The following is a 24,908-nucleotide window of genomic DNA, read 5'->3' as shown; positions in this document are numbered from 1 at the left end:
AAGCCATGTGACTTAAAAAGTAGAGATTTGATTGGTTCATAACTTTTCCTATTGCGACTGTTGAAAGTTCCGTCCCATTATAATTATTCGACTTTGATTTTCTAAGAAGAAGCATTTGTTCTGAGAATCTTCTCAAATAGAAGAAAGATCACAATAATAAGAGCAATGGAGTCATCTTCCAGCAGTTCTTCAAAGGGAGATTTCATTCCTGAAGAACCTCCAAAGAAGAGGAAAGAAGCTCTAATTTGGAAGTTTTTCACTTTTCCAGAAGGTCAAAAAAAGTTTATTGCTCCAAAAGTAACCTGTAAAATTTGCGAAACAACTCTTTCAAGGGGTGATCCATGTCAAAAATACTCCTTTGGCACAGCAAATATGGTGCAACACGTGAAGAATTTGCACCCCAAGAACTTTGCTCGAGCTGCAAGACGGAGGTTGCACGAGAATCCACCTGCTGCTACACCAAGCACATCAACTGCGGCAGCAAGATGTTCAGCAAGCAGTCCACACCCACATATTGATTCTGACTTTGCTAAAGTTGAAATTCTATGCATATATTGCGATAAACTTTTGTGTTATTTGGAACAGTCTATAGACTTGATGAAACGCAGGATGCAGGATCATTGCTGTCCTCGACATTAGTTGTTCTTTTTTTCATTCTTTTGTTCTGCTTGGAATTTGTTGAAAAAACACAAAAAAATACAAAACAAAAAAAACAGTTCTTTTTAGAACTACCTTCACTGGTCAAAGAAAGAACTATCAGCCTGATTCATCAAGCTGAAATCGGCTCGCAAAGGGTCAGATTCTGAGAATCTGGCCCTTTGCGAGCGCTATTTTTGCATTTGGGATTCGTCATCCCAAATGCAAAAATCGGTAATTGCTAATTCGCTAAATTGCGAGGAATTACATTTAAGGAATCTCTATTTGAGATTCCTTAAATGCAATTCATCAACCATTGTTAAATTGCTAATTCGCAATTTCGGGCCGCTATTTACCGAGAGGTCAGACCTCTCGGTAAATAGCAAAAACTTAGAAAAATGCTTTTAAAAGCATTTTTCTAAGTTGCATGTTGCGCACACACATGTCCTTTGGACATGTGTGTGTGCAACACCTGTGTGAAATTTCATTTGAGGGGTGCTACAGGGTGTCCTGTGGACACCCCTGGCACCCTTCAAATCGCAATCTTATTTGCGATTAGCTAATTGCTAATCGCAAATAAGGAATACTCCCCATTCATTCCTATGGGCCTTTTGGCCCATAGGAATGAATGGCGAGTTATTCCTTATCTGCGATTAGCAATTAGCTAATCGCAAATAAGGAATTGTAAGGAATCGCATTTTTATTGCATATTCCTACATGAATCCCGTTTTGCGAGTCCTTAATAGCGATTCGCTATGAATCGCTATTAGGGCCTCGCAAAACGGGAGCATGATGAATCAGGCGGTATATTTCTATGCTAGTGTGTAAAAGTTTGTCAGAATGAATGTGTAGTTTATAAATGAATGAATGAATATGTTACTAATGTATGGAGAATGTGAAAGTGCAGAACTATAAGGAACTGTTACAGCATAAATCTATAAGGTGTTTATCTATAGTATACTGTAGTATGTCCGAAGCACTTGAATGTATCATATGTACATAAATATGTTACAAGTCTATGTTTCAATTTGTGCTGGGTATGTTTTGACTTATACTGGGCGCTCCCTTGTGTCTGGACAAAGCTAAAACTCTCTGAAGAGCTGTAATGACAGCGAAACACATGTCAGGGGTTGCTTTTATTCATTTCAGGTTGTCTTGGATGGTATTTTACCAATCCAAAGCTGTAATATTTTGCCTGGAGTGGTAAATGGCTTTTGTCATTTTAGAGCTCGGTGTGGATAGCACTGTGCTAATCCTATGCTTAAAGACTTTGCTATACAAATGGCTAAAGACTTTGTTCATTTCTATCTCGGCGTGGATAGCACTGTGCTAATCCTATGCTTAAAAACTTTGATAGAAAAGCAGACATTCGAGAAGAGGAAATTTAGAGTGTCACTGGTGTTGAGGGTGCTCTAAACAGGAGCTAAACTCCTACTAAACTAAACTAAACTTGGGAACTACCCAGAGTTCTCTCCTTCTTTTTTGCATAATTTATGCGTCACTCTATGCCTGCAAGGGAATTGTTTTGATATATATATATATCTATATATTATATATCTTTATATCTATCTATCTATATATATATATATCTGTCTATCTATCTATCTATCTATCTATCTATATATATATATATATATATATATATATATATATATATATATATATATATATATATATATATATATATATATATATATATATATACATATATATATATTACCTACTGGCGGTCGCCAGTAGGTACATATAGTTTTTTCCTATGGGATTTCTGAAAATTCTATGTCGAATAACTTTGGCGTTTGTCAACGGAATTGGCTGAAATTTTCAGGAAAATGACACATTTTGTTTCTGAGCAGCTCCTGAAAATTTGAGGGGGTTTCGTCAAGGGGGGGCCGAGAAAAAAGGGGGGTCCCAAAACGCGTTTTTCCCATTCATTTTTCTATAGGGCGGTTGGAGTCACATTTAGCTCGAACGGCTAAATGGATTTACACAAAACTTGGCAAAATTGTAGATATGGTTTGCCCGACGTGCCTTTGCTATGTCTCAATATATGTGCTCCAGTGGATTTTGAGAAATTTACGTTTTAAAAAACAGATATATCTGTGACAGCGTCCCGGTTAGCGCCCCGGTTCGCGTACCTGACGCGTAACGGAACTTCGCTAGGAGAAGCGGATTGGCTCCCCGGTGACTGTGAACATTCTAAACAGTCCGGAGCGGCCGCCATCTTGTGTCTCGGTAGGCTCGAGACACAAGATGTGGCAAAAACAAAGGGGGAAATGAGCATAAGGGGGCAGAGTACATCCTCCCTGACCCCCTAGGTTTGATGAGGGGGCTTTAAAAGGGCCCGCGGGGAAAAAAAAAATAATTTTTATTATCGTTTTTTTTGCGGGGGGAGCGCTCGGTACGCGCACCGGGAAGCGGTCCGGGAAGCGTAATATAGGGAAAATAGGATGAAAGAATGTTCAAATAAAGTATGTATATTGATTGTTCTTTTTGTTTTATTTTTTTTTATTTTTTTTATTTAAGTACCAACATGTAGGTACCAATGCAGAGTCTAAAAATAAAAATACACCATTTTCTTTGTAGATATCTTGCATGTTGTTTCAGAAGTTATTGTGGTATATGGAATTCATAGCGTAGTCTGTCAGGAAAGTAGAAACACCATGGAGGCAGGAGATGATAAAGAGATGTTAAATATACATTGGAGATAATATAGTGGGAGAAAGGAAGTAACTATGAGCAAACTTACTATGTAACACAAAAAAGTTGCACAGTATATTTAAAGTCTGATTTTACATCATAATCAATTTGGTACCAGTTTAAAAAATACATATAAAAATGAATAATGTCTCAAACAATTTTTGAATTATTAAATATAAATTTATTTCTCTGATTCGTTTTCAAAATTAAAAAGAACTTCTAATAATTCATTGTCAGAAATGTTCTCATTTTCAATCAGGTAATCTACTTATTCTACACATTGCAGAAGTTCAAAGTCCCGTGATTCATCAAAGAATTCAGAGTCATTGGGTTCAATTTCTGTATCTTTGTTGCTTTCCAGAAAAATGTTGATGGTATTTTTTTGCTCTCCTTCCATTTTTGTGCTGTAAAATGAATTTAAAAAAAATATATCAGTACAGATAGGGCACTGTTGGGTTTAAGTACAGACAGGTAGTTTGGTTTTTTAAACAGTGATTTTATCTTTGGGCAGTGTTTGGTATCAGACTGGAAGTAGAAATATAAAAGAAAATGTATGTGATAAAGCCTAAGTCAATTCTTAATTATACAAGACAAGCCTAACTCCATGTATAACTAAAACAGAGAAGTCTATCTTATTCTATAAGTATCACAGAGGGATAGTATATAACTATCAGAAAATGTTTTCCTAATTAACTTAAAGTGCATGTGATAATACGTTGAACCTCTTCAGACTCTAATATAACCTTACATACACTCAGTGTAAACAGACACTCACAGACTGTCACTCATCCATGGAGTTACTCACACACCTAGTCAGTCATGCAAAGAATCAATCACACCTCCATTTCCTCAACTATACAGTTATACACACCTTACTTATTCAAACATATACTAACACATATTTACTCTTTTATACAATCCTTGATTGAAGTTCACATTGATCCATACAGCCACTCACACATTCACTGGCTCTTATGCACAGTTATTTATATATGTCAACTCCCACATGTACTGTGTTTTACATATGTACTTACTTTGACATGTAGCACTGAGATATACATTCACTCATCAATACACTCATGCACACAGTCAACTGCCCATACAGCTGTTTCCACATGCACTTTTGAACCCATACATCTAGTGAATCAACTGCTCACACATCTATGCACAGAGTCATACACCTCCCAGCCACCCACACACATACTCAGTCTCCCATACAAATACTTGGGCAACCAATCAATAACCCATATAGTTACTCATATAGTTACTGATTAACACATGCAGCAGTTTACAGAACAACAGACATAATGATGCACAAATTAAGACAGTTTAGTCACTTACCCATGCACTCAGTGAGACACATTTAATCACTCACTCATACAGTCAGTCATGCACCTACTAAATCCTTCATCCAGACACTTATACACCCACTCATTCTTCAATATGTAAGACATATTTTAACATTACAGAAACATACAGTCACTGGATGTTGTTATCAGTGATGTCATCAGTGATGTAATTTGAGATGTCATCAGTGATGTCATCAGTGATGTCACTGACCATGTCATGAATGATGTAATATGTGACATCATCAGCAGTGGATTGCGGGTGCGCGATATATAGTTAGTGCAACTAACTATATATGCGAATTTCAATGGTTTTGTGCGAGTAAAATAAGGTTTTCTAAATGCTAATCCCTAACTATATATGGTCTATAACCTATGGTTTTTTCAGTGAATATATATATATATATATATATTCACTAAAAAAAACACAGGTTTCACACCAGTTATAGTTAGCTGGAAATTTTACTGACATAAAACCATTGAAATTCACACGTTATAGTTAGTTGGACTCACTATAACTTGCGCACCTGCAATGCACTGCTGATGACGTCACATATTACATCACTCATGACATGGTCAGTGACATCACTCATGACATCACTGATGACACCATCCTTGTGACAGAGTGCCAGACCTCCTTTAAGTGTAATGTAACCCTTGAAACACATATTCAAAAATAGAAACTAACATTTTCAAAATAATGGAGATACCCATACCAGTTACAACAACCAATTCAGTAATTCCACCATCTATATGCACATCCACTCATTCACCAACAGTTCTATATAGTCACTCATACATATACTCACTCATCATATGTAGTGATACACATATACATCCTGTTACACACCGACAGTTATCCAAAAGTTACTCACACACATACTCACACATGCAAATAAACTATTGAACATCCATTTATTTGCATATACAACTATACACACACTAGCACATTACTTCTAAGGAAACTTACACATACTTACTCTCTTAAACAATCACTTATAGAAACACATATTTATTTAAACAGGAACTCTTTCAATCTATCACTCTCACATATACTCACTTATATACATCAATACTCACATATACTAGATTAAAACATATGTAGTTACTCATAAAGACACTGGTGAGGCAGGCATTCACTCACTAACACACACATATACACACTCATCCACCCATACAGTCCTGCACATATGCTGTCTTCAAAACACATACAAACAGTGAGTCAGTCACCAACCTATGCAGCCACTTATACACAAAGTGAAACACTGATACATATATTTAAATATTTAAAAATTACTCGCTAATATATGTATTCACTAAGATACACTTAATAAGCCAGTTAACCATCAATATTTTATGAAAAAAACATCCATTTACACACTTATTTAAACATTTATTCTTCCATCGACCTTTACAAATACATATATAAAACATATTTAATTTTCAGAAAGACACACATTCACTGGATGGTGTCATCAATGATGTCTTGAGTGATGTCACTGACCATGTCATGAGTGATGTAATATGTGACGTCATCAGCAGTGCATTGCAGGCGCACAAGTTATAGTGAGTCCAACTAACTATAACGTGGGAATTTCAATGGTTTTATGTCAGTAAATTTTCCAGCTAACTATAACTGGTGTGAAACCTGTGGTTTTTTCAGTGAATATATATATATATATATATATATTTTTTGTAGCTCCAACAACACCAGCCTGCCGCACTCACAAGCGGGTGCCCGCTTGATGGGGGTTTACCCGTCACATACACTCGGCTCCAATCATCCACCAGGGTTACGCCTGTACGGATATATATATCCCAACATAGTTTTGCTCAAACAAATGGAAGAGCCTCAGTAGGTAAGTTGAAAATTGTCATTTTATTTCAAGAAGGCCGCATACAGATTCAGCAAAACCGGCATCCTTTCTCTTATGGCCAAACGCGTTTCAAGTTTTCACTCTTTCTCAATGGCACAAGTTTTTCAGGAATGGTGACTGCAGCCCTTTTGAACTTCATTTAAACCGCCATATTGGTCTTGGCCACTTTATCTGGCTCGCTGGTACTTGTAGTTCCAGTGTCTCTTTCATGTACAGATTATTCAATGGTTGCAGTTCTTTATACATCTCAAGTGAGTCCATTTCACTGAAAAACAAAATAAATTTTGATGAAACCTCTGTATCCGGCCTCCTTGAAATAAAACGACAATTTTCAACTTACCTACTGAGGCTCTTCCATTTGTTTGAGCAAGCCTACGTTGGGATATATATATATATAGTGGAAACAAAATACTTACCACCGGAACTGCCATATGCCGAGAAGATGGGGCGTATCATGTGACACTTAGTCAGCATTACAAAATGTAAGAGTACAGTTACTAGACATGTGCTTTCCTGGTTCTACCTGCTCCGATGTGGCATTCTGTGGCAGAATGAGGGAAACTGATTATTTTAAAGTGGAATTGCTTATGGCTACTGCTTGCTCCATAAGGTCAGCATGGATAAAAGTGTGAGGAAATGCATTATGGACTATGTATCTTATTCAGTGCAATACATCTACTGAAGACTTACCAGGTCGATAACTTTGTGGTTACCCTCACATGATTGGTATGCATTTCACGCTGATGAAGCGATGTTTAACTACTATTGGACAGTATGCCAACCAATGAGAACAAGTGAATTGCTACCACATCAAGTGCTTCAAAGTGAATCCATGCAATGGGCATTGCTAAAGACATTTCTGTTGAAATGCGACTGTCTTTTTTAACAGAATAAAATGGATTATTGAGAACTTGCTGAGTGCATCTAATTGATGGATATTTTTGTAATTTAGTGCAGCCACTTACACGCCTGGAAGGCATCCGTTTGTTAGTGTTCAGAGGTTTGAAATTGGCCTTGTTGAAAACAAAATACTTATCAACGGAACCGTCATACGCCAAGAAGATGGGGTGTATCATATGACACTTAGTCAGCATTACAAAATGTAAGAGTGCAGTTACTAAACATGTGCTTTCCTGTTGCAGCCTGCTCAGATGAGGCATTCTGTGGCAGAATGAGGGTAACTGCATAATTAAAAGTGGAATTGTTCATGGTTACTGTTTGTTTCTTGTGGTCAGCATGGATAAAAGTGAGGTAAGATGCATTATGGATTTTGTACCAAATGTAGCATAGTACATCTACTGAAGACTTACCAGGCCAATAACATCAAGGTTGCCCTCACATGATTGGTGAACACTTCAAGCTGACAAAATGATGTTTGAATTCTATTGGGCAGTATTCCTACCAATGAGAGCGAGTGAAGCCATAAAACAATGAAGGCTTCAAAGTGAATCCACGCAATGGGTACTGATAAAGATATTTCTGCCGAAACAGGTCTGTCTTTTTTAACAGAATAAAATGGATTATTTAGAACACGCTGAGTGCTTTCAATTGATGGAAATTTGTAATTTTGCGCAGCCACTTACACGTCTGAAAGACACCAGTTTGTTAGTGTTCGGCAGTTTGAATGTGGCCTTGGTGAAAACTGCCACTTCAGACCAACCCCAGACAGCACACAGCAAAGGTGCAGTACTTCTTCAGTTTTTCCAGCTTTTCTCCTTGGCAGAGGTTTCTCTTGAATTCCAGAAGTAATCTAAAAGTCTGGGCTCCACATTGCATAGCACAAATTCCTTTGTTCTCTGGTTGTAGGGAAGCTCTTTGCCCTGCTAAAACCAGCTTTGTCCTCTCTGGCGCAGCTTCCCGGCAGGAGGTGGAGACAGCATTGTGCAAGGCAGACCAGGTCCATTCAGGTGTGAAAGAAATCTCTTTCCCCTATTCTGAATACAGCCCAGGACTATTCAGCCCTGCCCATACTCACCCTGGAAAGACACACCTCACCCCCCAAGTGACTGTCTGAACAGAATGCACAACCCCAGCACCTGTCACTTCAAAGCCAGACAGTCACTAAACAAACCTAGCAGAGGCACACTCAATAGCTAAGCAAGACAATATTCACTTTCTAAAAGTGGTATTTTCAAACACAGAATGTACAAATCATCCTTATGACAAGATGCATCTTTAGATTCTGAGTCAAGGCATACTAAACTTCATCTTCCCATCTTGTCCCAATGGGAGGTTATATTTATAAGATGTTATAAATAAACTCCCATTCTATCCTATGGGGCAGACAGACTTTCAATAGTGAAAACCGAAATTCCCTGTATTTCACTATCAGGACATACAAGTGTACCTTGGGCCTACCTTAGGAGTGACTCATGTAAGAAAAGGAAAGGTTAGGTCCAGGCAAGTGGGTGCACTTGCCAGGTCGAAATGGCAGTACTAAACTGCACACAGACACTGCAATGGTAGGTCTAAGAACCTTTTGCAATGCTGTTTGTGTGGGTGGCACAATCAGTGCTGCAACCCCACTAGCAGAATTTGACTTACAGACCCTGGGCACGCACAGTGCATGGTACTATGGACTTAGAAGTAAGTCAAATAAGCCAAACATGGAAACACCGATCCATAATAACAATTTACACAGGGATCGTATGCACTTTAGCACTGATCAGCAGTGGTAAAGTGTCCAGAGTCAAAAACAGGAGACCAAAAAGTAAAAAGTCTGGATATAAGCCCGCTTTAAAAGCCCCCTCTAACACACCCCCTAAAAAAGGCAAGATTATTGAGGTTACTGGAGCCATAGAGACTCTTGGTGTAATTACAAAAACAGGAAGTAGGGTTCAAACACAGTTTTATTAAAGTTACTACAAATATATGGTTACAAATATATTCTTAAAGCAGAGATATTGTTATAGAATTAATTTTTAAAGTTAAAGTTTTTGAATGTGTTGATAGTCGTTGAATATCTTCTTTTGTTTTGTGATTTCACAACTTCATCGCGATTATCTCAACATCGTCGCTGATTTTAAAAACGAAAAACAAAATTTTTTGTCAAGAAAGTGAACAAAATGTTGGCCTCTTGCGTGGCTCTAATTTAAAAACAACTTTAAGGGTATTTTTCAGTATGTGAAATACATTTGCTAAACACAGATTCTCCACATTAAATGCAACTATGTTGTGCCTCAAAGAATTCTTAAAATAAAACAAGCTTTTATTGGCCTTTCTGATAAACACATACAAAATCAAAAAATTAGTGGCATATTATATTAATATATTATAAAATATATAATTCTAGGAAGAAAATATGAAAATCTTAGAGGCTTACTTTAAAAAAAGGGATGATACAATTATGAAATAGAATTTTTAAAAACCTTACAAATTCAGTAAAAACAAAGGTCACAGAGACATTACAGTTAGAAAATAGAATTTAAAAAAATGAGAAATTCACTGAAAAAAACAAAAGTTACATGGACGTTATAGTTTGGCAGACATTTCACTCGTACAAAAACAAAGACATTCAGCAGTTATAGTAGGCTGAGAAAACTATAACTTGCGCCCCGCAAAGGATTGCTTATGATCTCACATATTATATTACTCATGACATGGTCAGTGACATCACTGATGACATCTCAAATGACATCACTGATGAAATCATCGATAGGACCTCTGAAGCACCCACTCACACCCAATATAAACTTTCATAAACCCACTCCAACTTCTACACTACCATTTTCAAAACCATTGACACACCCATATCAGTACTTACACACCCACTCATTGATTCATAGATCTACACACACACAATCACTCAGTCACCCATATAGACACTCATGCACCAACTCACTCACTAATACAGCCACTGATATAGCGGCTCTTACACCGAAACAACCACTCACACACTGTGTCACCCATAGAGCTACTCTCTCGTCTACTCAGTCGCCCATAGAGACAATTACACAGCCACTTACTCACCTGTACAGTTATACACACATACAATCACTGATTCATGGTTACTAATACACACTTGCTCACCTATACTATCAGTGACAGAAGCACACACTCACCTTTACAGCCACTTTCGCAATCACTCTTTCATACAGTCACTCATATACTCCAACACTCACCTATACTGCCTTCTACATATGCAGTTACTTACCCATCTACTACTGACACATACAAACACTAACAAACACAGCCATACAAACACTGAGCCACCGACACAGCCCCTCACAGATACACTCACAAACCCATACAGCCACTGACAAACCCAGTCACTCATCCATGTAGGCAGTCAAACATCCCCTCACCCACCCACACAGATATTCATATACCCATAGAGGTACTTAGGCAACCAATCAATTAACCATATAGCCATTAACATACCCTCCCAATAACCCTTACAGCCACTGAGACACCTAATCGCTGAGTTATACAGTCAGTCACACAGCTACTGAAACATCAATACAGGCACTCATACATCCACTGATTCATCAATTCACCTTGATATATATATTTAGCACTCATAAACTTTAAAAAAAACACTCACAGTCACTGGATGATGTCATCAGTGATGTCATGTTTGATGTCATGAATAATGTCATGAATTATGCCACTGACCAGGTCATGAGTGATGTAATATGTGAGGTCATAAGCAATGCATTGCTGGAAGTGCAAATTATAGTTAGCTCAGCTAAATATATCTGCTGAATTTCTCTGGTTCTGTATGAGTGAGATGTAAGCCTAACTATAACGTCCCTGTAACCTTTGTTTTTTTTTCAGTGCATGTATATGTATGTGTATGCTTATATATATATAGACTATAGAAGAAGACTGAATAAAATACATATGACACAGCGAGGAGCAGGACTTACTCCATTTAAAGGCAAGTCAGACTTTGTCCCCTTGATGCCAAAGGATGTGATTGATACTTTTCACGACTGCATCACTACAGAAATTAAATCTCTTTACAAATTGACTAACAGGAACAAGAGGCAAGTATTTAATCAACAACAAGCTAATTATCATGCCCTCATGAAGAAGCTTAGCACTAATCCTAACCTTGTTATCAAGACTGCAGACAAGGGCGGGAACTTGGTTTTATGGCCTAAAACAGAATATATCACGGAAGCCCATAGACAATTACATGATATTAACTGTTATGTTAAATCTAGCAACAAAGACTATGGTAAAGCTTGTGATAGTCTGTACAAATTGCTATCTCAATGGCGCAGGGAAGGAATCATCTCAGGGGATGAATTTAAGTTCCTACATAATGAGTTCCCGACCCTCCCTGCATTTTATTTGATACCAAAAGTGCATAAAGACATCAGACCCATGCCTGGCAGGCCTATTATATCTGCACTCAATAGTGTAGGGGAAAGGGTGGGCCAATACATTGATTTCTTCCTCCAGGACTTTGTTAAAAAGCTGCCCAGCTACGTCCGGGACACCACAGACTTTCTGAAGAAAATAGAATTAATTGAATGGCAGGAAGACATGTTGCTGATTACACTAGATGTGGAATCTTTATATACAGGCATAGCACATGAAGATGGCCTCAAAGCAGTAAAATACTTCCTAGACCAGAGACCGATATATTATTACCAACATAATAAGGCAATTTGAGTCTCATTGAATGGTGTCTTAGAAATAACTATTTTTCTTTTGGGAAAGAGATCTGGCGACAGGTGAGAGGCGTAGCAATGGGGGCCTGCTTCTCCCCCAGCTATGCGTGTTTACACGCTGGCTGGTGGGAGGAGTGGGTCCTCAACGTGACACATAAAGTATGGGTTAATGAAAAAGTGATTAAGTACCTGCGGTACATCGATGATGTTTTTATTGTGTGGCAAGGCACCAAGGAGGAAGCAATCTCCTTCATTGAGGAAATGAACAACAACTCCTTAAATCTAAAATTTACATCGCACATTAGTGCTAGCCAGGTGCAGTTTTTAGACGTTAAAGTTCTTGTTGACAACTCAATGAAACTGCAAACCACATTATTCAGAAAACCCAACGCAGGTAATACTACCCTACACGCCTCAAGTCTACACCCACAACACACTATTAAGAGCATTCCTTACGGGGAAATTCTCCGTCTGAAAAGGATCTGTAGCTCAGAGAGTGATTTCAGGCAATGCACACTGGAATTAGAAGCACGATTGAGGGAACGTGGCTATTCTAAGGATACCTTTGACCGAGCTTTGGCTAAAGCCGAGCTTAGGACCCGCGAAAGCCTGTTACCTGTTACTGGTGATGTACTAGTCCCTATTGCCTCAGTAGAAGAGAAATCCGAATCATGTCCTAGGTTCATCACCTCTTTCAGTAATCAGGAGCGTAAGATCAGGCAGATCATTAACAAGAACTGGCCTATTGTCTTATCTGATAACGTCCTGGGGGCCCTTTTACCGTAGAAACCCACTGTAACCTTTCGTAGGGCGCGAAACATGGGCACAGTTTTGGATCAACCATGTCCGGAACTAAAAGAAAAAACGAATTGGTTACAATCTGCAGGTGGTTTTCGAAAATGCTCTAGTTGTCGCGCCTGTAAGTTTGGGGTAAATAAATCTCATTACACTACCCCTTTCAGTGATAAGGCAGTTAACATCGTGGGCCAATACACCTGTAAGACAGAATTTGCAGTTTATGTCCTAACGTGCACCTGTGGTTTGAATTATATTGGTAGTACCAAGCAGCAGGTGCACGTTAGGATTCTGCAACATTTACGTGCAATTCTGCATAGTGACCCCAGTTATCCAGTGGCTCGCCACTTTGAGATGAAACATAACAAGGACATTAACTGTCTAACATACTTTGTTGTAGGGGCAGTGCCTAAATCGAGAAGAGGCGGTAACAGAGAGCTGAGGCTCAGACAACTCGAATCAAGCATGATCCTGGAGTTCGATAGCAAGTGGCCGCACGGCCTCAACAACACGGAAGATTTGCATAGTTTTTTGTAGGCTGGCCCTTGTGTATTATTGTCTGACTTCTGTGGGGTTTCTCCTGTTCACTACTTTGAATTACGTCACCCTTGGTAGTCAGGTTCTCTGTTACCAAGGGATTTATAGAACCAGTCCTTAAATTTATCTATTATGAATTTACATTTGTTTTGATCGCCCTGGCTAGTCAGGATCCCTGTTAGCCAGGGATCCAATCTCTTGGTAGTACCAACCCTCTTGTACATAGTTATTTAACTCAATATTTTAGGATATCTGTATATTTTAGCACTGTTTTACACACAGGGTGTTGTTAGTATCACTTTTTATCACTTTTTATGATGAACCCTGTTTATAAATGAAATGTTTTTTATCAAGCTTTTATCCCACAGAATGTGACTTCTGGTCCATCTGTATAGTTAGCATGAATTAATCATTTCTAAATGCAGGTAATTTTTATCATGGATCATGCACTTGATTTCCTCTCTTGTAAATATAATATCAATGTGATATGTTTTGCATTTTAGGACATGCACTGTTTGCACACTTTTTCAGCACTTTATTCTCTATTTTCTGATCTATGCCCACCACTAAATATGCTAGTGACATATGTTGAAGAAGGGTCCACCCAACCCATGATGCACATGGGTATTTGCTGGTGATGTATTATATAAGAACCAGAGTACCTATCGGATTTATCCGGAAATAGTTTGTATTTATTTATTTGTGTTAACAGAAAATGTTTAACTGTTTAAGCACTGGTATTTATACTATTTATCCAGCTTGTTTTCCATATGTCACAGTACATAGTGTGTCTACCATGTTTATGATCACATGATGTGTGGGAGGGGCGTGCACCAACTTTTCACCTGGCATTATAAAAAGTAAAAGTGTGACAGACAGTCTTATGCATGTGAACAAGGGCTTGTAGCCCGAAACGCGTTATGCATTTCCTGCATTCAACTTCTTACCTGGATTAAAGACCTGTCATCCATCTTGTGGTCCGTCTCCTGCTTTTGTGCTTTGCCGATCTGTAGATTGGAAGTGGCGTGTTGGGAGTTCTTTTTGAATATATATATATTGCTGCAACACATTCGTATTTTTGTGAAAGTAGACAGCACTCAAAGTTAGTTTTCCAATGGGATTTATTGGCAGACCCCCAACCCCCTCAACAGACGTGTTTCCCCTTTTCGGCTTTGTCAGTGTCAACCAGTGTAACGTAACAGACACCATTATATCTCTGCCCTTCTCCCAACATAGAAAGAGGACTAGCCATGCTCGTACATTTTGGCGGCCATCTTACAGTGTACTTAATATTGAGAACATTAAAATACTATATGTATAAGAGAAAATGGTGTCAATAAAGTGCTCGTGCTATTAAAAACAACATGGTTTTAACCACAATTCATCACTTATGAATCTCTTTGCAACGCATACCACATACAATATATATCGGGAAAGGTAAATGGCGTTACCCATATTTACAGATCAATAAGTGCATTCTTATATTTCCTGGGGCCCCAGTTATATACATATCATTTTTTAAAGGGCACACAATAAATTCTCTTTGCGAGATATGCCAAATGTTTGCACTACTTGACAAGCACTGTGGTAACTATTTAATCTGATCACTGTTATACCCACTGTATTCCCTTGTTTTCGTGTTTGCAAGCATTTAAATCTAGCCCTGTATGGGCATGCTCAACTATAGGATATTCATTCCTGATGTAATATCGCCCTAAATGGGCCTGGATGTCAGTGTAGTCTATATATCCGCTACTAGATGAGGAGGCGGGAGAGGGGTGAAACTCTCATGTCTACCTACCTATATTTATTTTGTGAGATGTCATACTCTTCATTCGATATTAGCCTAGGTAAAAAAAAAGAAAATATATATATATATATATATAAATATATATATATATATATATATATATATATATATATATATATATATTCACAGAAAAAACCATAGGTTATAGTGGATATATAGTTAGGAATTTGCATTTACAAAACCTTGAAAATTCAATGAAAAAACCATTGGTTTTAGGCCATATATAGTTAGGGATTTGCATTTACAAAACCTTTTTTTACTCGCATAAAACCATTGAAATTCCATATATAGTTATAAGCGCTAACTATATATCGCGCACCCGCAATCCACTGCTGATGATGTCACATATTACATCATTCATGACATGGTTAGTGACATCACTGATGACATCACTGATGACATCTCAAATGACATCACTGATGACATCACTGATGACAACATCCAGTGACTGTATGTTTCTGTAAAGTAAAAATATGTCTTACATATTGAAGAATGAGTGGATGTATAAGTGTCTGGATGAAGGATTTAGTAGGTGCATATCTGACTGTATGAGTGAGTGATTAAATGTGTCTCACTGAGTGCATGGGTTAGTGACTAAACTGTCTTAATTTGTGCATCATTATGTCTGTTGTTCTGTAAACTGCTGCATGTGTTGATCAGTAGCTATATGAGTAACTATATGGGTTATTGATTGGTTGCCCAAGTATTTGTATGGGAGACTGAGTGTGTGTGTGGGTGGCTGGGAGGTGTATGACTCTGTGCATAGATGTGTGAGCAGTTGATTCACTAGATGTATGGGTTCAAAAGTGCATGTGGAAACAGCTGTATGGGCGGTTGACTGTGTGCATGAGTGTATTGGTGAATGAATGGATATCTCAGTGCTACATGTCAAAGTAAGTACATATGTAAAACACAGTACATGTGAGAGTTGACATATATAAATAACTGTGCATAAGAGCCAGTGAATGTGTGAGTGGCTGTATGGATCATTGTGAACTTGTATCAGGGATTGTATAAGAGAGTAAAGTAAATATGTGTTAGTATATGTTTGAATAAGTAAGGTGTGTATAACTGTATAGTTGAGAAAATGGAGGTGTGATTGATTTTTGGCATAACTGACTAGGTGTGTGAGTAACTCCATGGATGAGTGACAGTCTGTGACTGTCTGTTTACACTGATTGTATCTAAGGTTATATTAGAGTCTGAAGAGGTTCATAGTATTATCACATGAATGATATCATCAGTGATGTTATCAGTCATGTCAAATGAGATGTTTTCAGTGATGTCATCAGTGATGTCATTTGAGATGTCATCAGTGATGTCATCAGTGATGTCACTAACCATGTCATGAATGATGTAATATGTGACATCATCAGCAGTGGATTGCGGGTGCGCGATATATAGTTAGCGCTTATAACTATATATGGAATTTCAATGGTTTTATGCGAGTAAAAAAAGGTTTTGTAAATGCAAATCCCTAACTATATATGGCCTAAAACCAATGTTTTTTTCATTGAATTTTCAAGGTTTTGTAAATGCAAATTCCTAACTATATATCCACTATAACCTATGGTTTTTTCTGTGAATTTCATTGGTTTTTTAATAGCAAATATGAAAAGCTTTAAAATGTCAAGTACGTGATAGATAAAAACATTTTCGTATTTATGCACGCTGATGTGCTTTGAACGCTGCCCCCCCCCCCTTCCCCTCTTTTCTCTTAGTAGTACTCTCTCTTTGCAGATAGTGAACGGTAGTTAACGCAGGCCTTTGCCCCCGTTGTAATCCGTCGTGCCTGCTTGTCTCTCCATTTGATTGATTGTTATCCAAGCATTTACTGTTTTAGAATTGGTTCTCTTTGGATCATTCTCTATTTACAAACAAGCACAAAGTCGCAATACTCTGTTTAGTCTTTGCAGATAGTGAAAAATCGTGTAAAAAAATAAAAGTAATCGAGCAAAATCAGTAGGCCACTAATTGGATCTCTTTTTGACCTCGCTAAAATAGAAATATTAGGAACAACCCTTCATGAGAAATACGAAAATAGTGAGATGAACTGAGCTCCACACCATGAGGGCTGCAAGACAGCTCGACTCCGTCACCCACCCCGCCCAAAATAACGACAAACCCTATGCAAATATTAAAAATATAGACAACACACCAGCAAAGAAACAGGGTAAAACATTTTATTAAATAACTATTTACATAACTATTTTATACTTTTTATTGCCCGATCCGGCTAGCTCAATCGATCGAGCATGAAACTCATGCACTCTGATAGCAAGCGTTGCTACTGATGCTATGCAGACCAAAACTGGTTTTCAGTTTGTACATTTTTCTAGATTTTTCAATCCAAGGTTGGTTCACTTTGTAGAACGATGGCTTCAGATTTTCAACATACGGTGTGGTGGCGCGGACTGGGAGGGGGCGCTTCGCTCCTGCCCCCTCCCCAAGTAAGTTTTTCATACGTGAAAGTACGTTAATGGTTTTGGTCCCTGAGTTGCTTCAATGTCACTGCCATTCTCAAATGGCATAAGTTCTGGATGTTGGGTGCCATAGTTAAGAGTTCTGAGCAGTGCTTGTAACACTGTCTGAAGCTTATTTCCACCTACTGCAGCTTCACTATTCTCAAAGTAAGTGAGTGTCGTTTGTGGACCTGACTGCATTAGAAAACAATGTGATATGTTACCTTCCTAAACAGCTTGACGGAGGCCCCTGAGGGGCGGTGTGATGGCCATGGACTCGGAGAAGACGCTTGGCTCCGACACCCTCCCCAAGTCTTATAGCACCGGTGTAGCCTGAGATCGCCCCCGACATAGGCGGCCGGCTCCCGGGGTCCGGCGGAACTTTTTGCCTTTTGATGACTCTTCTATTCTGGACCTTGTCCCACAATCCGTTTGACCTGAAGACACGCTGTAGTGGGGCGCCCCTTTACCGTTTCAGTTGCCATTCCGCCCGCTTTTGCTACACTGTGCCTCTTCCGCCATTCTGCTGTTTACCGCCCGCTCTTGCGACTACAGCGTCTCGCTCATCATGTAGTTGAGTTGCTCCCGCTCTTGCGGTGCAGCGATAGGCGGCTGCCACAGGACTCTCAAAATGGCGGCCGGCTCTTCGGTTTTGGACCTGGTCCACTAAAATGGCCCTGGGACACCTTTGAACTCGGACGCTTCCCTGATAGGGCTTGGGTCCCATTCTCAAAAGCGTCCCCTCAGCCGTGAAGATTCTACAAAAGTCTTGGGGGCCTCCGACTCCAGCAGGCTTCTGGTGGGGAGCGGCTGCCATGATTGCTCGTGGAATGGCCACGACGGAGCTACGAGATGGTAGTGCTCTCATGCTGACGCCAGCTTTAGTCTGAAACATCCAGAAACACTTTAGACTACCAATTCGATCAGTTCCGGTAGCGCCCCAACATGACCCGGAAGAGAAGAACTTGCCCTCCCCTCTTTGACTGATGGTTCTTCTTGCCTGTCCCCTCTGTTGTCATTTAACAGAACTTTTTGGACTGCTGAAAGGGGTTGTGTTCCGAACGCTGGTTGGTGGAGACATTTTGACTATATTCTTGACCTACGTTGTCGCGTAATGCGTTATATGACACGCCGCGTTAGCGCACCCGGAAGTGATCCGAGGCGCGGCGCGCAGCGCGTAACGTAAGCATAACAGGTCATGTGACTTGTTAATAAAACTTTTCATTGGTTCATTTTGCTTTTGTTATTTTAATGATGAAAAGCTCGGTCATATGACCTAAAAATTACGCTTTTTATTGTTTTCGAACATTATTTTTTTTAAAACATATATGTTATAATATTCCAGGCTAATGTACTTTCCCGGAAAATTTACAACTGTCCTGCAAGTAAAATATATTCCTTTTTCGAGAAAAAGGGCGTTTCTTCGTTCCATGACGGAGCCGTTGAGTAAAAGAGACTCGGCCTGCTGTCTTAGTCGCCGATACGCCTGATTATCAGATTCTTATCGATCACTTTATGTTGCAGAAATGAAAAACACAACTGCCCTTGACCATTTATCTTCACTGCGTTCCTACATATTATACCTTTTATCCGTCATGTAATTGGACTGCTTTATTTCACTTGCCTTTTACTGATTCGAAAACAGTGACTAAAAGTAAAAACTTTACCAATGTAAATACTACTACCGTGTTTTGTTTTAAAAACCTTTATTTTGAAAATATCAGTATACAAATACGGGCCTATAACCACGTGGGCCGGCCACGGAGCAAACTGAAATCGTATATGATGAGGAGACATTTACACTGTAGAGGAACGTAACGAGCGGGCCATTAGGTTGCAAGAACAAAGGTGTCTAACAGTTGCGGAATCGGTGGACGTACATTTTGTAATTAAAATACGACAGGGCCACTTACAATAACATTTTCTAGATATACATTTGCGGGCAAGGAGTTACGAGTCCCATTTATACCGGCGCCATTTTGTGCGAGGCCGGGCAGGTCCAAGATATAGTCAAAATGTCTCCACCAACCATCGGCCAGACCAGAACCGCTTTCGGCCCTTTATGCATACAAGATGGTGTCTTCCATTCAGAAAATATTGTTGGCAGCATTTTGAAAGGAAACAGAAACAGCCGTTCTCCTAGTGAGTTTCACATTGTTACATTTAGGAAGAATGTTGAAGAGTAGTATGTGGAAAATCTGAAGCCATTTTTCTACAAACTGTCAATCAGACTTGGATAGAAAAAAAAATCCTGAAGAATGTACAAACTGAAAACCAATTTTTGTCTGTATAGCATCAACAGCAACGCTTGAGTCAGCTTTGTGTCAAGCCGCCATTTTCATTCAATCAATAGCGTCCCCCTGCACACATTCAGGGACCTGGTCGTGTCTTCAGATGAAACGGATTGTAGGAAAAGAAGCAGAAAGGAAAAGGAAAAAAGTTCCGCCGGACCTCGGGAGCCGGCCGCCTATGTCATGTGCGACCTTTGGCCACACCAGGGCAATAGTGAAGCTGCAGCAGGTGCACATAAGCTTCAGACAGTCTTACAAACACTGCTCAGAAATCTCAACTGAGGCACTCAACATCCAGGACTTGCCATTCGGATCTTGGCGCCTTGTGCTGGTTCCGACCTATTCACACATCGGTCCACTACTGACATCACCTCATAAGCCAACGGGGCACCCCACGCCGACTTTCGGCGCAGCATTGTAGGATGGCCACACCAGTGCGGCAACTTGCTGGACACCACCTCGGTGCCATCCGGATCTCGGCGCGTTCGAGTCACTGTGCCGGAAGAGTGACCGGAACTCAGCTGAACACGCCGTCTTTCGGCGCAGCATTGTAGGATGGCCACACCAGTGCGCCAATTTGCTGGACACCACCTCGGTGCCATCCGGATCTCGGCACGTTCGACTCACTGTACCGCAAGAGTGACCGGGACTCAGCTGGACACGCCGTCTTTCGGCGCAGCATTGTAGGATGGCCACACCAGTGCGGCAATTTGCTTGACACCACCTCGGTGCCATCCGGATCTCAGCGCGTTGTGCTGCCTTCGGCCTATTCGCACATCGGTCCGCTACTGACGCCGCCTCACGTGCCAACGGATTTTCTACGCTTTTTGTAGCCCTATGCCGCATAACAGGTCATGTGACTTGTTTATAAAACTTTTCATTGGATCATTTTACTTTTGGTTTCCTAAAGATGGAAGGCTTGGTCATATGACCTAAAAATAACACTTTTCATTGGTTTAGAACATTTTTTTTTCCCAAACGATGAAAGCCCCACCTTGTTTCTGGATCATTCAGACTGAAGCTGGCGTCAGCATGAGAGCACCACCATCTCGTGGCTCCGTCGTGGTCATTCCGCGAGCAATCATGGCAGCCGCTCCCCACCGGAAGCCTGCGGGAGTCGGGGGCCCCCAAGACTTTTGTAGAATCTTCACGGCTGAGGGGACGCTTTTCGAGAATGGAGCCCAAGCCCTAGCAGGCAAGCGTCCGAGTTCCAAGGTGTCCCAGGGCCATTTCAGTGGACCAGGCCCAAAACCGAAGAGCCGTCCGCCATTTTAAGAGTCATGTGGCAGGCGCCTATCGCTGCACTGCAAGAGTGGGAGCAACTCAACAACATGGTGAGCGAGACGCTGTAGCCGCAAGAGCGGGCGCAACTCAGCTGGATGGCCGCCACCTGGGGAGGCCCGTTCACGCCGCCTCCCCCACGCGCCCCCTCCCCCCCCCCCCCCCCGGGCCGCCGCACGCAAATTTTCGGAGCAGCATTGTAGGATACCAAAACCAGTGCGGCAGTTTACTGGACATCACCTGGGTGCCATCAACATCTCAGCGCGTTCTGCTGCCTTGGGACTATTCGCACAACAGACCGCTACTGACGAGGCCTCCCCCCGCACCACCCGGGACGCCCCACGCCAATTTTCGGAGCAGCATTGTAGGATACCAAAACCAGTGCGGCACCCAGGCGACATCACCTGGGTGCCGTCCAGAACTCTGCACGTTGTGCTGCCTTGGGACTATTTGCACAAAAGACAGCTTCTGACCATTGTTGCTTTTTTGGGTGAAAAATGTTTAAATGTTTTTACAGTTTTTGTTCCGTTCATTATAGTTAAATGTTAATAAAGTTTTAAAATCTAACTTTGTTGGAGTGCTATATATGTTTAAAAAATCGGGTGAATGGGCCCTTGAATCGGGTTATTGTCATGTGTGGGCTTTGCAAGTGTACTGCTACAAGATCGGACATTTCAAACTCAAATGCACGTTCTTTTTCTTACCTTTCCGAAGCATGGAGCGCAATAGCAGGCAGAGAAAGGGTGATGCACGTGTTGAACACTGCCTGGCCTGGCAAGTTGCTGGCAGTGCCCCCCCCGCCCGCTCCTGAAAGAGGGCACACACACACCGCCGCCCCGAGTACTTCATAAATCTTTAAAAGACCATGCGCTTGTTCATGAGGCTTAAATGGTTTATCACCCCTTCTAGAACCCCTGCATCGACCCTCTGATGTTTCCTGGAAGAATTAGCACGTAACACAATACCAAGCCCTGTCAGCTGAAACCCCCGAGAAATCATGGGGCATATTATCAAGGGGGGTTATTTCCGCTTTTTTGGCTTTAAAAGCCAAAAAAAAAAGAGATAAAATTATCTCCCTATTACCAAGCTGTCGCTAACACCAGTTAGTGACAGCTAAAAGGAGATAGCGACCATCTTGGGCCCCGCTTTGCATATCAGTGATATTTATCACTAATGACATGCAAAGTGGGCGTGCCAAGATTTTAGCGACTGGAAACAGTCCCTAACCATCGCTATCTCCTATTACCAACTTTTGGAGATATTCGCGCTAAGCGCGAATATCTCCAAAACCTAACACCTGCCCTGAGCAGTTTTAGCCATGTTATCCAATGGGAAGTGGATAACATGGCTAAGAGCATTTGCTGGATAATGCATGAATATCGCTGACTTTTCAACGATATTCATGCATTGCGGCCGTTTTTTATCGCATTTGCGATAAACCTTGCTAATAGCAAGGTTTATGTGCGATAAAATTCGCCGATGTGCGGCGATAATTTTTGTCTCTAAACAAGTTAGAGACAAAAATTATCGCTAGTTGTTGGTAATATGCCCCCGGGTTTTTGCTTGCAGGAATCGGGAGGCGGGAGACTAGCACTGAAATCAGTAGTCTCACGCCTGAATCGGGAAGGTTGGCATGTCTGGATACTCTACATCTGGGGCCATAAACTACATCCGCAGGGCTAGGTGATAGCCTAGGTCCGGCCTGGACAATCAGAGGGTGCGGTAGTGAATAGGGTGAAAGGGAGGTGTCGGGCGGGCACAGGGTGTGATTCTCAGAGAAGAGCAGCGCAGATGGGGGGAAGTATATGGCCCATGCATGAGAGAAAGAGCGGGGGTGACCAGTGCGTGGGGGAGATGCTTGCGAGGGTGGGGAGCCATGCTGAGGATCGGCGGCGTGCAGAGAGTGGCCCTGGTCAAGGCATCTAAAATGGCTGCCGTGCACGACAAAATTGTGGCATTGGACAAAAACGCAAGATGGCGCAGACAATGTTTATCAATAAGGATTCATTTATAACAAAATATTTACTCGCAGTAACAAAATGGTGGTCAATCGAACGTTAACAAACGTCACGCAGCAAAAAAAAAAAAAAGCTCACGCACAGAGCAGTTTTTAGCCATGTTATCCAATGGAAGGTGGATAACATGGCTAAGAGCATTTGCTGGATAATGCATGAATATCGCTGACTTTTCAGCGATATTCATGCATTGTGGCCAATGTGCGGCGATAATTTTTGTCTCTAAACAATTAAAACGAAGCACAAAATGGCGAATTCCCGTTTCGCTACCAGTTTGCGGCCCAGTTCGCGGCCCGTGAAGCGCTTCTACCGTGAAAAATCTTTTTTTTTTTATTTTCCCCACGGGACCCTTTAATAACCCCAACAACAATCCTAGGGGGTCAAGAGGGGTATACCTTGCCCCCTTTCATTAAATTCCCCCTTCGTTTTTCACCTCTTCTTCTCTCTCGATCCTACCGAGAGATAAGATGGCGGCCGCTCCAGACTGTTTAGAATGTTGACAGACACCGGAGGGCCAATCAGCTTCGCATCGCAAAGTTCCGATACGCGAAAAGTTTGCTAACCGGATCGCTGCCCGGAGCGCTGTTACAGATATATATTTTGATTTAAACGTTAATTTCTCAAAATCCACTGAAGCACATATATTGAGACCTAGCAAAGGCACATCGGGCTAACAGTCCCTACAATTTTGCCAAGTTTCGTGAAAATCCATTCAGCCGTTCGGGCTAAAAGTGAGTCCAACCGCCCTATGGAAATTAACATGGGAAAAACGCGTTTTGGGACCCCCATTTTTTCTCGGCCCCCCCTTGACGACCCCCCCCCCAAATTTCCAGGAGCTGCTCAGAAACAAAATGTGCCATTTTCCTGAAACTTTCAGCCGATTCCGTCCACAAACGCCAAAGTTATTAGACATAGAATTTTCAGAAATGCCATAGGGAAAAAATCCTAACAATATATACCTACTGGCGACCGCCAGTAGGTAATATATGTATTTTATATATATATATATATATATATATATATATATATATATATATATATATATATATATATATATATAAATAAATATATATATTACCTACTGGCGGTCGCCAGTAGATATATATATAGTTAGGATTTTTTTCCTATGGGATTTCTGAAAATTCTATGTCGAATAACTTTGGCGTTTGTGAACGGAATTGGCTGAAATTTTCAGGAAAAGGGCACATTTTGTTTCTGAACAGCCCCCGAAAATTTGGGGGGGTTTCGTCAAGGGGGGGCCGAGAAAAAAGGGGGTCCCAAAACACGTTTTTCCCATTCATTTTTCTATAGGGCGGTTGGAATCACACGGCTAAATGGATTTACACGAAACTTGGCAAAATTGTAGATATGGTTTGCCCGACGTGCCTTTGCTATGTCTCAATATATGTGCTCCAGTGGATTTTGAGAAATTAACGTTTTAAAAAACAGATATATCTGTGACAGCGCTCCGGTTAGCGCCCCGGTTCGCGTACCTGACGCGTAACGGAACTTCGCGAAGTGAAGCTGATTGGCTCTC

Source organism: Lissotriton vulgaris, chromosome 10 (genome assembly GCF_964263255.1).
Source record: "Lissotriton vulgaris chromosome 10, aLisVul1.2, whole genome shotgun sequence".
Lineage (NCBI taxonomy): Eukaryota > Metazoa > Chordata > Amphibia > Caudata > Salamandridae > Lissotriton > Lissotriton vulgaris.
Note: the sequence above shows the minus strand (reverse complement) of the source record.